At 40.8% G+C, this 12,156-nt stretch overlaps 1 protein-coding gene across 3 annotated transcripts in view; it reads left to right on the top strand.

Moving 5' to 3' along the window:
• Positions 1–12,156, top strand: part of CCDC102B (coiled-coil domain containing 102B) — a 195,279-nt gene that overhangs the window by 18,334 nt on the left and 164,789 nt on the right. For all 3 annotated transcript variants that reach the window (XM_058438272.1, XM_058438274.1, XM_032152082.2), the window contains exon 3: positions 975–1,007. The gene's annotated coding sequence lies outside the window, so the exon portion shown is untranslated. The remainder of the gene's footprint in view (positions 1–974; positions 1,008–12,156) is intronic.

Below are 12,156 nucleotides of genomic sequence, written 5' to 3'. Positions count from 1 at the left end.
TTTTTTACACTTTATTGCATGTTTACTCTTTCCACTTTGTGATGCCTCGTAAAAGCTAAGATTATTTTTATCAACCTGGAAAGACCTTTAGGTTCCTTTACTGATAAAAATGGTGACATCTGCTGGAACTATGTAGTTCAGCATCAAACAGTAAGGTCTGGACAACTGCCTCGGCTCACGTGTTGGCTGCTTTTCTGCGTTTCCAGGAGAGGTCACAGATACACTTGCAAATGGGGAAACAACAGTCTATGCTTTATTTAGAATGAAGATTTATCACGGACAAAGCCAAGCTCTTTAAGACAAGATTTCAAGAGCTGAAAGCTTCTAGAATAATATCTTTGCGAAGAAACCCACATTACTAAGAAGCTTAAAAAGTCAGAAAGCAGTTAGCAGTTGTTGCTATAGAAGCAACTGTAAACCTGTCCTCCGGGAAGAACAGAAGAGAATACTTAGCTTCCCTCAGGGAAGTGGGTTCTAGGACTCATTAAGAGGCACAGGTGACAGCAGATACCTAGCTCTGAAAAGACAAATAGTTAAGAAATGCCTGTCTGTAAGTTTTTTTTATTACCAGAGGCTTCAGCGTTAGGGGTGTAGAGATTAGCCAGAACAGCAGGGTACAAACATATAAATTATTGAAAAATCCAGACTGTATTTTGTCGTCAGCATTGCACAATGTTTTGAATGACACAGTATGACAACAACAAGGGATTATAGTCATCATCTTGCTTAGGGAGAGATTTTGTGCGTCATGTATATTTAAACCACAAATACCAAAGATTTTATGTGCAGTGACTCAAATGTCACAATTTTAAGTCTGTTTCAGATTTGAAGCAATGCCTGCTAATTCAGCATTCTGAAAATGAGTATCCTTGTTTATTTTTTTCATATTTTTATAAAAGTTGACATTTTTATTTTTTCTCAGGCTAGAACTACTTGATAATTTTTGTTATCATTCTCTAAATCTTATTTTCCAGAACTTGGCAGGATGAAGACAAAGTGTGTGAAAGGTATGAATAGTTCTTTTAAATTCTCTTTTATCAACCTGCTCATATTTTCTAGGAATTGAGAACTGAGTTTTTTATGGATATTCTGTTTTAAAAAAATTATTTAGCAATTGAATTCTCAGATCACAAAAAACTTTAGGGTTTCATTTGATCCACATTACCATATCTCTTGCAGCAACTCGTTTCAGTATTTCCTTCATGAAACTTTATACAAACTATATACTTTGTTTAGGGAGAAGAATTTCTGAAACTATATATTGCTGAAATATCTTTTTATTATAGCAACATTTTATTATTTATTTATTTATTTATTTATTTATTTAGAGATGGAGTCTCGCTGTGTCACCCAGGCTGGAGTGCAGTGGTGCATCTCGGCTCACTGCAACCTCCGCCTCCCAGGTTCAAGTGATTCTCCTGCCTCAGCCTCCTGAGTAGCTGAGACTACAGGCGTGCGCCACCACACCTGGCTAATTTTTGTATATTTTTTTAGCAGAGATGGGGTTTCACCATGTTGGCCAGGATGGTCTCAAACTCCTGACCTCAGGTGATCTGCCTGCCTTAGCCTCCCAAAGTGCTGGGATTACAGGCGTGAGGCAGCGTGCCAGCCCTGTAGCAACAGTTTAAAAGGACATTTGCTTGGGTATATAATTTTATATCCAACATTCTGTTCCTTAAATATTTAAAAATATCCTACTCCTTTTGTTGCATCCATTTTTGCTGCTGTGTCTGATATTCTGATCCTTGCTTCTTTGCAGGTGATCTCTGACTCACTGTAAGCTTTGTAAATTTCTCTATGCCTTGCATGTTCTAAAATTTCTCTCTAGCATTTCCAGGCGTAGTTTTTCTTTGTATATCCTGTTTGGCCTGAAGGCAAATCTGGCAATGAAAACCCAAGTTCTCACACACCCGTGACTCTGCTGAACTGCTCGCACTTCTTACCAGGCGACTTAACACACTGCTTTGCCCATATCCAGGACTCTTTAACCAGAGGTGCATTTTTTGATAAGCGATGTGTGAGATCCAGTATAAACTAACCAATTAAAAACACCTCATGTTGTAAGATCTGTGTGCTCTGTTGTTCTAACTGAATGTTTTTATCTGCAAAGCGTGTCTTTTGGCAATTTCTCTTCTAACGGGGTTAATTCCATCCTTAGAACCTGGCATTAGAGGGACATCATGTGGTAGTATAAGGTTATGCAGGCAGGCTCGTCGGCAGCATTCTTTGTGAATCGCTTTTCTCTTGAGAGCTCAACTCTTCGTTCACAGGATGCACTTTTGCTAACAATTATCATATGCCAAATATCATATCCTTTATACCAAAACAATGCTTTGTCACTGTATAATGGATTAAATTATTTAGATGGAGAGGAATTTTCAGGATTTTTTTAAAGTTTTTGAAATAAATATAGGGAATAACAATTCTAAAGGTTGTTTTAGGATACACACTAATCAAGAATATAAAACTACCCAGTGGATGTCACTTTTCAGAATGCCTTAAAGTCATTAACATTTGAATCTTAACCAAATTTTAAAAGAAGTGTGTATGTTGCTTGCTCGTCAAAAGCAGTGATGATAATCTTAAATATAAAGTCCAGGAATGGCATCTGTGAAACACAAACATCTTTCTCCAACTTGATGGTGAATTAACACTGAGTATGAGCTAACATAAGAGCTTTATTATTTAAATTGTGTTTTTTAATAGTATTCTGATCAAAACCATTATTAATGTTGTTGCCTTGCACCGCGCACATCTTTATATCATTGTGTTCTAATATCATGAGATAAGCATATGGTTCTTATATAATTTTTTAATGTAATAGTGTTAGTTATGTTTGTGCTGTGTTTTCTTTACATGTTTTTATTTTGAAGATTTACATCAGATCCAGTTATTTATAGGCCTTTTTACATGGAGGCAGCAAGAGGAATGAGGAAGAAGCAAACTCAGAAACCCGTGATAAACCCATCAGATCTCATGAGACTTCGTATCACGAGAATAGCACGGGAAAGACCGGCCCCCATGATTCAATTACCTCCCCATGGGTCCCTCCCACAACAAGTGGGAATTCTGGGAGATACCATTCAATTTGAGATTTGGGTGTGGACACAGCCAAACCATATCAATATCTTATGTTCTTTTTTATACTAAATCTTTGAAATCTAGTGTGCAGACAACGTATCTCACTTCAGGTGCTCGACAGACATGTGTGGCGAGGGACAACAGTATCCAGTGGCACACACCTCAACCGCACAAGAGTTGGTTACGTCTTGAGCCAAAGGGGTCAATGTTTGTACTCCCAATTCAATTATTGGCTGTACTCTGCCCTCAGAGGATTGGGAGGAGTAGTCTCAAAGGCAAAGTGGTTCCCGTTTGTCTGAGGGCGATTTTTCTTAAGAAGATGTTCTCTTTGAGTTTTACCAGCAGGGGGTGGGCATGGGGGTAACATGTCTGGGCACCCGAAAACAAAGCATTCTCGACAGTCCCTAGGGGTGCTCATGTACTTGCTTCTCACATTAAGTTCCTTCAGTGCACACAGGGCTTCTCCAAGATTACATTTTTTTCTGAGGAAACTATGAGGAAGGCTAGTGGGACCAATGATAGCTCCCACTGCAGGCTTGGTCCCAACACTCTCTCATACACAAGATCTCCCTTCTCCACCAGCGTTATAGATTCTCATCCCCACGGACTGGCACTTGTGGTGGTGTTGGTGGTGGTGGCAGTGGTGTGTGTATGTGTGTGTGTGAAGGGAGGGTTGTGTGTGTGTGTGTGTGTAAAGGGAGAGTTGTGTGTGTGTGTGTGTATGTGAAGGGAGGGTTTTCTCAAACTCTCATTGCTGCAGGATCTGACTCCCTGTTTATTTTGCCCTTATTAATGGCTGTGATTGGCAGTAGAGTTAAATCCAGCAATGCTAGTAGCAAAAGACATCCTGGTGGATCACCAGAGTGCAAAATGTCTTCTGCTCCGTCTCAATTATGTAGCAGCAGCCCTGTTTCTTCATGATTAGAGTCAATTGCTCCTGCTAATACAGCAACTTCTTTCTTAGCTAGTTACTTCACTAGCACAAAGAACATAAACTGAGGAGTAATAACTTTAAATTTAATGCAATCCACATTGTTCCTCTTGGTGGAAGTGATTTCTTCTGGGAATCAGGAATGCTGTACCCACAGAGACTATATTTGTGCACACTGGAAGTACAAATCCCTTGAATGTGGATGGCAGTGAATGGCTACTTCCCCCTTTCTCTACCTAGACACATGTATTTTACATTTTGAGGAACATATAATGACCATTCATTTAATGTGTGTATTGCATAATAAAGGATAGTACCCCATCCCCTTGCAGGGTGTCACACTGAAGCTGGTGACTCCCTGCATCTACAAAGCCTGCTTTATCACAGGCCATGGCTCTTGCATGCTGTGGGAGGAGGTAGGACCGGGGTATTCCTTGGTCATATGTCCACTGCTTCACCACCATTGCTATAAAGTGGGTATCTGAGAATGAGTTGATCGTATGCAGGATCCTATGTGAGCAGAGTAGACATTCTTTGCTACAGAAATGTGTAGCAAAGAGTAAGAATAAGATGTCTTATCTAAAGATATCTCTGGATAAGAGTGCTTGCTGAGATATTACAGACAGGAAAGGCAGAGTCTTACCTGGAATACAGGTCTATCCCATCCAAGATTACATATTACTTGGAAGAATGGAAGGGATCTGATATAATCATTTCCAAATAATGTCCAATATAGAACTTCTGAGAGGTGCTCTCAGCATTGGTCCCTGATGGTGGCGTGACAGAGCTTCAGCAGCTGCTGTAGCTAATTCACCCTTGACCTAAGGAATCTCTTGCCATTGGACCCATGCATCTCTGCCACGATGGCTGCTTCATCTGAGCCCATTGCATAAGCACGGGATGACTGAGAATGGAGTTTGACTAACATTTATTTTTTAATTTATCTTGTCTACTTGCTTGATGAGTGTCTTTTTGGCAGTAGCTGCTTCTGTGGGCAGTAACCTGATTTAGAAGGATCTCCACACTTTGTTCCCACTCCATGCCTCCCATGCATCTCATCTGCATGCCTCTCCCCAGACCTCTCTGAATCCAATCTACCAGGCCTGCTCTTCCTAGGCCTCTGACTGCACATTCAGCACTCCCCATGATACACACTTATTTTAGCCATATCTGTTTTCACACAAAGTGGATGGCCAGGCATTGCCTGAACCTCTGGCCATTGGACTGTAGATAAGCAGCCATTGTTTTTGTTTGTTTGTTTGTTTGTTTATTTATTTATTTATATTTTTTAGACCAGGTCTTGCTGTCACCCAGGCTGGAGTAGTGCAGTGGTGCAATTTCAGATCACTGCAACCTCCACCTCCCAGGATCAAGCAATTCTTGTGCCTCAGCCTCCCAAATAGCTGAGATTACAGGCATGTGCCACCATGCCCAGCTAACTTTTTGTATTTTTAGTAGAGACAGGTTTTCACTATGTTGGCCAGGCTGGTCTCAAACTCCTGGTCTAAAGTGTTCTGCCCAACTTGGCCTCCTAAAGTGCTGAGATTAACAGGCGTGAGCCACTGTGCCATTCAGCCAGCTACCATTCGTTTTTGATTTGCACCGAAGTTTCTAGCAGTCTCGCTGTTTCGTGAACAAAGCTTGAGCTTTTTATTCTTTTCCTTTGCTTTTACTCACCCCACCCCCTGCTGCCATGATGCCATAGGTGTGAGCTTAGGACAGATACCTCTTCACTCCTGGCAGGTGACATGAGAGTCTAGGTCAGCAGTTTATGCAACTTAATTGTGACCTCCGAACCTGCTCATGCTCGTGTTTGATATTGGGTGTGGTTAGTCCATTGTACTATAGATTATGGCTGGGTCCACCTATAACTTGGTGTTTCTGAGAGTACACAATATAGTATTTTTGTCTGTGAAGTCACTTGATTACTTCTTATCTCTGATTCCACTATGACCCAGTAGTAAATCAGGGACTGTTTTACAAATGGTGTATGTAGTTATTTTTTGCAGATGACGTGCCTTCTTCCAAACCTAGGGATCTAGCCACAGCCTCTTGCTGGGGCTTACCAGAAGCTCCTCCTGGCATCTGTCTCTATTAAGACACATCTGGAAATATGAGATGGCCCAGGTAGTAGGATTGCTGCTACACAGCCTGGAACAGCTGCAGAGCTTCCTTGTTCTGTGCTGCCTTCTGAAAAAGCAACTTGTGTCCCAAGATAATTGGATTATGATATCTTTACTAGTATGACATATGTTGAATTAGGTGATATTCTAAAAATAAATAGTTAAATAGTGAAACACAGTCCTGTGTTATCTCTTAAGGAAGGATTTCTCAACCTCAGTACTATTGACATTCTGGGTCAGATAATTCTTTGTTATGGAGAAGCGTCCTGTACAGTTGAGGATGTTTAGCAGCATCTTGGCTTTTACCCACTAGATTCCTGCAGCACGTGCCCCAGTTGAGACAACCAAAAATGTCTCCAAATATTGCCCGATGTCCCTCAGGGGATGGTCAACCCCAGTTGAGAACCACTTGTTATGTGATTCTCTAGAATTTCTCCTGTATTGATAAAATGAATGTTTGCTGTCATTTTAAAGATCTAGGAAAATGTTTCTCCAACATCAATCTTACTTTCAAAGAGGTTACAAAATCTTTGTTTCCTCAAGTTGTAAGTAAAATAAAAATGATTATAAAACTTAAAATCCCCATTATAGTTTCTATATGAAACATTTGCAAGTCAAAGAAGGTTTGCTTTGGTTTTGCGGGATTGTCACTCCTATACCATGATCAGATCATTCATGTGATCTCTAACATCGATGTGAGATTGGCGTGTGATGGAATAGGGTGTTGGCAAACACTTGCTTTTAATGTGAGGAAAATCCACCAGTGCAGTGGTGAGGAGGGGAGGACCTTGGCCATTGCTGGAATTGGAGGTGGTGGAGTAGATCACATGAGTAACCCAGTGCTGCCTAGGACAGGATGGGTATGTCTGTCTACAACTGCCTCAAGCCTTTTCATCCCTCACACTAACCTAAGCCCCATTTTAGCCTGTTTCAATAATAAAGTAATATTTAAATATATATACTATGATTATGTATATATGAGTACTTATGAAATATTTAAGTATATATACATTACTAAAGTAACACTGAATTCTATTTGCTTTAGAAGTACCTTATTTATCAGTGTGCTCAGCATGGAGAAGGGAAGAAAATCGTTATTTCTTGAATTTTCCTCTCAGACTGCAATGCCTGGCGCTCATGTTGCAAATGTTGAGAAATAAAATCAAAGAGTAAATACTCTGTGGCTAGTTGGAGCAGCTCTGTTAGGGCCAGTCTAGGAGGTGTTCTTGTGGATGGTGGCAGCTTGTGTCATGCATGCACTGGACAAGTCCACATGGCATATGGCTCTGTGACTCACAGCGCAAATAGTGTTAACTTTGGCCAGTGATTGGAGCTTATGGCAGCTTTACTTGCAGATGTTTTGCAGTTGCTGTCAAGGCAAGTGTGTACTTACAAATGGCTTCCATCCAATGGTGTCCAGATTGTTTGGGGCAGAGCAAACATTTACAAGCAGGTCAGAGGGTCAAGCCAGTGTTAGCAAACATGTATGGGCTGCACCAATGGCATGCACCTTTCCCAGACAGGCATGATTGAGCGACGGATTACATTTCCTCCTCACAAGAAAACTGGATGCCTCTGTCGCTAAACAGAGCTCACTCTCAGTGCAGTTCTGGGATAGCTGAACCATGGGGCTTTAAGTGGGACAGAAATGAAGAAACGGTGAATGTGCTGACGGGGATAGAGTGTGCTACAGGTAAGACTCAGGAATAGATTGCCAATGTTGAAATATTTTCAGCTTTGCAATAAGGCAAATGCCTTCCATATTTGGTCATGCTGGAGAAAGGAAAAGGTCCTTACCCCAAATTTTGTCCAAATGTGAAGACTGGTCACACACACACACACACACACACACACACACACACACACCAAGACAATATAGAAAGATTTATTGCTCATATAACAAGGCTTTCTTGCGAGAACAGGGTGGCTCCTTAGTGGGTTCAAAAGTGGTTTGAGAGAACGGACAAAGTTGTTGGGCCTGGGGTTTTTACTGAGGTCAGTGATGGGAAAGGAGTGAGTGTTCCCATAGGTAGTTTGAAATTCCCACTGACACCAAAGGAGGGAGCACCTCAACATGGTTATCAACTTTCCCAGGTACAAAGTAGAAGGAAAACGGAGAGGTGAGGGTTCAAACCTGTGTGTGGTCGAACATCAAAAAATGGAGGCTGACTGTGTGTTAGCTTCCTAGGGCTGCCGGAACAAGTGACTACAAACTGGTGGCTTAAAATGACAGAATATTTGTTGCCTCACAGTTTTGGAGGCTGGAAATCTGATATCAAGATGTCTCCTGGGTTGATTCCTGCTGGAGGCCCTGAGGCAGAATGTGTTTCAGGCTTCTCTTCTAGCTTCTGGTGATGGCTGGCAGTTCCTAGATTTTCTTGGCTCATAGAAGCATCACTGTGATCTCTTGCCTCTGCGTCATCATGGTCTCGTTGTGTATCTGTCTTTGCATCTCTTTTCCTGTTCCTATAAGAGCAGCAGTCATATTTGATTAAAGGCCCACCCTACTCCATTGTGACCTCAACTAAATTACATCTTAATTACTTCCAGACCCCATTTCCAAATAAAGTCACATTGACAGGTACCATGGGTTAGGATGTCAACATACATTTTGGGGAGACACAATTCAAACCACAACTGACTATTAAATGTTACGTGCCAGTCTTTGACAGAAGTGATTAATGTTTGTATATAAGGCAAACACAATGGCATACATAACTTCTTGATGGTTAATTTATCCTTACTGTAAATTTAATTGGTCATGGGCCACTGGCATAGATTGGGTGGGTGTCTGCTAGGGCTGAAAGAAATAATTTTCTCCATTTATGCTTCCTCCCTCAGTGCCATTGAGTTTCTTCTAGGATTTTTGCCATTACTAACCACTGGGTAATAAGAATAAAATTTTGCTCCATTAACTTCTTTAGGGGCTGCATATTGCTTTGTTTTCTAAATGTGCTGGGTATAGAGACAGTGCAGTAATCATCTTTGAACTCTTTAACTGTAATTAAAGTAATTTATGGCTGGTTTGTAACAGCTGTAGCTGTATTTCTGGGGATGCCTGGATGTCTGGCTTTAACTTTTGGCCAAGATAATGGTAATGGAATTTATAATGTTCTGTTTAAATTCTGACCCTTAAGGCCAATTTTTTAACTTGTGACCTTCAACTGGCATAATGGGTTAGACATCCTAACCTGACTATGTGTCAGAGGTATATTAAAAATCTTGGGTCGGGCACGGTGGCTCACACCTGTAATCCCAGCACTTTGGGAGGCTGAGGTGGGTGGATCACCTGAGGTCAGGACTTCGAGACCAGCCTGGCCAACATGGTGAAACACCATCTCTACTAAAAAAAAAAAAAATTAGACAGGTGTGGTGGCACACGCCTATAGTCCCAGCTACTCAGGAGACTGAGACAGGAGAATCACTTGAACCTGGGTGGTGGAGCCTGCAGTGAGCCGAGATCGTGCCACTGCACTCCAGACTGGGTGAGACAGAGCGATACTCCGTCTCAAAAACCAACCAACCAACCAAACCACAAAAAACTCTCTTGCATCTCTGTCTGGAGCTCTCTGAAGCTTAGATTCATTGCATGGTTCAATTCACAAAGCACATTAGTGTGTGAACAAAGACCCTGAGGAGTTAGCACTGGGATCTCTCAAACACTTAATGCTTGCCTCCACTCCAGTCTCTCTCTAAATGGACCTATCAGTTGCCTTTAAACTAAAGCCTCGCAGGAGAATGCTCTATGGAGTCTTGTCCTTTCAGATACATGAACTCCTGAAATCTTTGGAGAGGTTGAGGGAAGGCTTGGGAGTAAATTAACACAAAGTTTGTGGTCTGAAGACACTTCAGTCATTTCAGTGAGTGATTGCCTAGCTTGCAGCTGATGAAAGAACTTCAAACCTGTCTGATTATTTAGAAGAAAGAACTTCAAATTTGTCCAGTTATTATTATTATTTTTTTGTTGTTGTCATTGTTTCTGTTTTTTAGTTGAGTGTGAGCAGAAAAAGAAATTGGGGATAAATTAATTTTTTTTGTCCTACAAGGTCAAGACATTTTTATTTTGGATTTAAATTCTTTTGGATTTTGAAGTCTTTGGACTTGAACACTTTTAGAATTTGCATTTAATTTCTTTCTGAAAATATTGTTAATGAGACTATATCCAACATATGGGACATTTTCTGTATTGTTGGAATTTTATTATCAGAACATCTTTAGGCAATTTATTATTTTAATATCTTATTGTTGTAATTCAGTTTCACTGAGGATCTTCTGATATGCTCTGTTGAAATTCTTAACTGGACACAGTTTGGATAGGAAATGAGATAGAGAAATAATTTTCAGCTTTGGTGGCAGACTTGTCTTGGAACTAATTAATTTGTTCTGACTATTTTTAGATCCATATGGGACAAAATCAATACTAACAACTATTGAACTGTGGAAGTTTTAAAATTTTCTGAAAATTTTTTGATGCTCCTTTTATAAGAGTTGGGGGCTTATGTCTTTTCTTGAATCTGGGCCCTTTCAGTGACTAGCTTGTAAACAATATAATACAGAGAAAGTGAAATTCCTAACTTCTAGGGCTAGGTAGAAAAAGCCATAATGCATCCTCCTGGTTCTCTTGGCACATTTGTTTTGGAGCCATGAGTTGCTACATAAGAAGTCCAAACACCTGGTGTAGTAACCTGTAGGTGCTCAGGTTGACAGCATCAGTTGAGGTCTCATACCACGGATTCAACCGTGTAGGACCAGTCACCAGCCATGTGCGTGAAGACGCCTCTTAATGATTCCCCAGCTGCATGGTTATCCCCAGCTGTTAAATTGCTCCAGCCAAGACCCCAAAGATGGTGGAGCATGTGTAAGACATTCACACTGCTTCATTCTGTGAGCATTGAAAAGTTATTGTACATCACTATGTTTTCAGTACTTAGTTATGCAGCAGTTGTAACCAGAGAATGCTCTCCGAAGTCTATCCAAAGGGGTAGTAGTTAGCATTGGGGATGCAATCCAGGCAAGACTGAAGTTGGACATCCTGACTGTTACTGAGTTTCCTTCCTCTAGGAAAATAGCCACAGTCCTGATGGGACCATGGCATTAACCCAGAGAGCTAGGAGAATGAAAAGCTGAGCACGATCAGGGCAGACCTATTCTTCTTCACTCAGGAGTCAGTAGGAGAGACTCTTATTACCTTCCCAGTCACTCCCCACAGAGGTAGGAGAGAAGGCAGTGGAAGTGATGGACTTGTTGTAACTTGAGAAGAAGTGGGGTGTGCTTGGTTCAGCTCACATATTTCTGTTTTTCTCACTGGGGGCCAGCCTGACCACAGAGAACATATGGCCGTGTTTCAGCTGCCCATGTTATACACGTAGGGGGCCTGGCTCACGTAGGGCAAGCATGTGGGGTTGCAGTGTCTTCTGTGACTAGAACTAAGTCTATAAGTCAACTAAGAAGCTTATTCTCTCCTGCCTCCCACACTGTATAGTACCTCCTACAACTCAGTCTGTGAAAACAAAACATTTGTCCTACAATGCCCTCAGTTCACTTAAAAAATTAATTTTTTAATGAAGATATAATTGTACATATTTATGAGATATATAGTGATGTTTTGATACATATAGTGTATAGTGATCAGATTAGAGTAATGAGCGTATCTATCACCTCAAATATTTGGTGCTTCTTGTGCTGAGAATATTAAAAATCCTCTCTTCTAGCTATTTTGAAATATACTAGAAATTCTTATTAACTATAATCACCCTACTGTGCTGTCAAACACAAGAACTTATTTCTTCTATCTATTTTTGTACCTATTAACCTACCTCCCTTCATGCCTCCCACCCTTTTCCATACTCTAGTAACCACGATTTTCCTTTCTACTTCTATGAGATAAACCTTTTAAGCTTCCACATATGAGTGAGAATATGTGCTATTTATCTTTCTGTTCCTGGCTTATTTCATTAACATAATGTCCTTCACGCTCATTCATGTTGTCCAATGGCCTCATTTCTTTTATTTTTTTATTTT

The sequence above is a fragment of the Hylobates moloch genome, unplaced genomic scaffold (genome assembly GCF_009828535.3).
Source record: "Hylobates moloch isolate HMO894 unplaced genomic scaffold, HMol_V3 SCAFFOLD_5, whole genome shotgun sequence".
Lineage (NCBI taxonomy): Eukaryota > Metazoa > Chordata > Mammalia > Primates > Hylobatidae > Hylobates > Hylobates moloch.
This window is presented reverse-complemented; position numbering and strand designations above follow the sequence as displayed.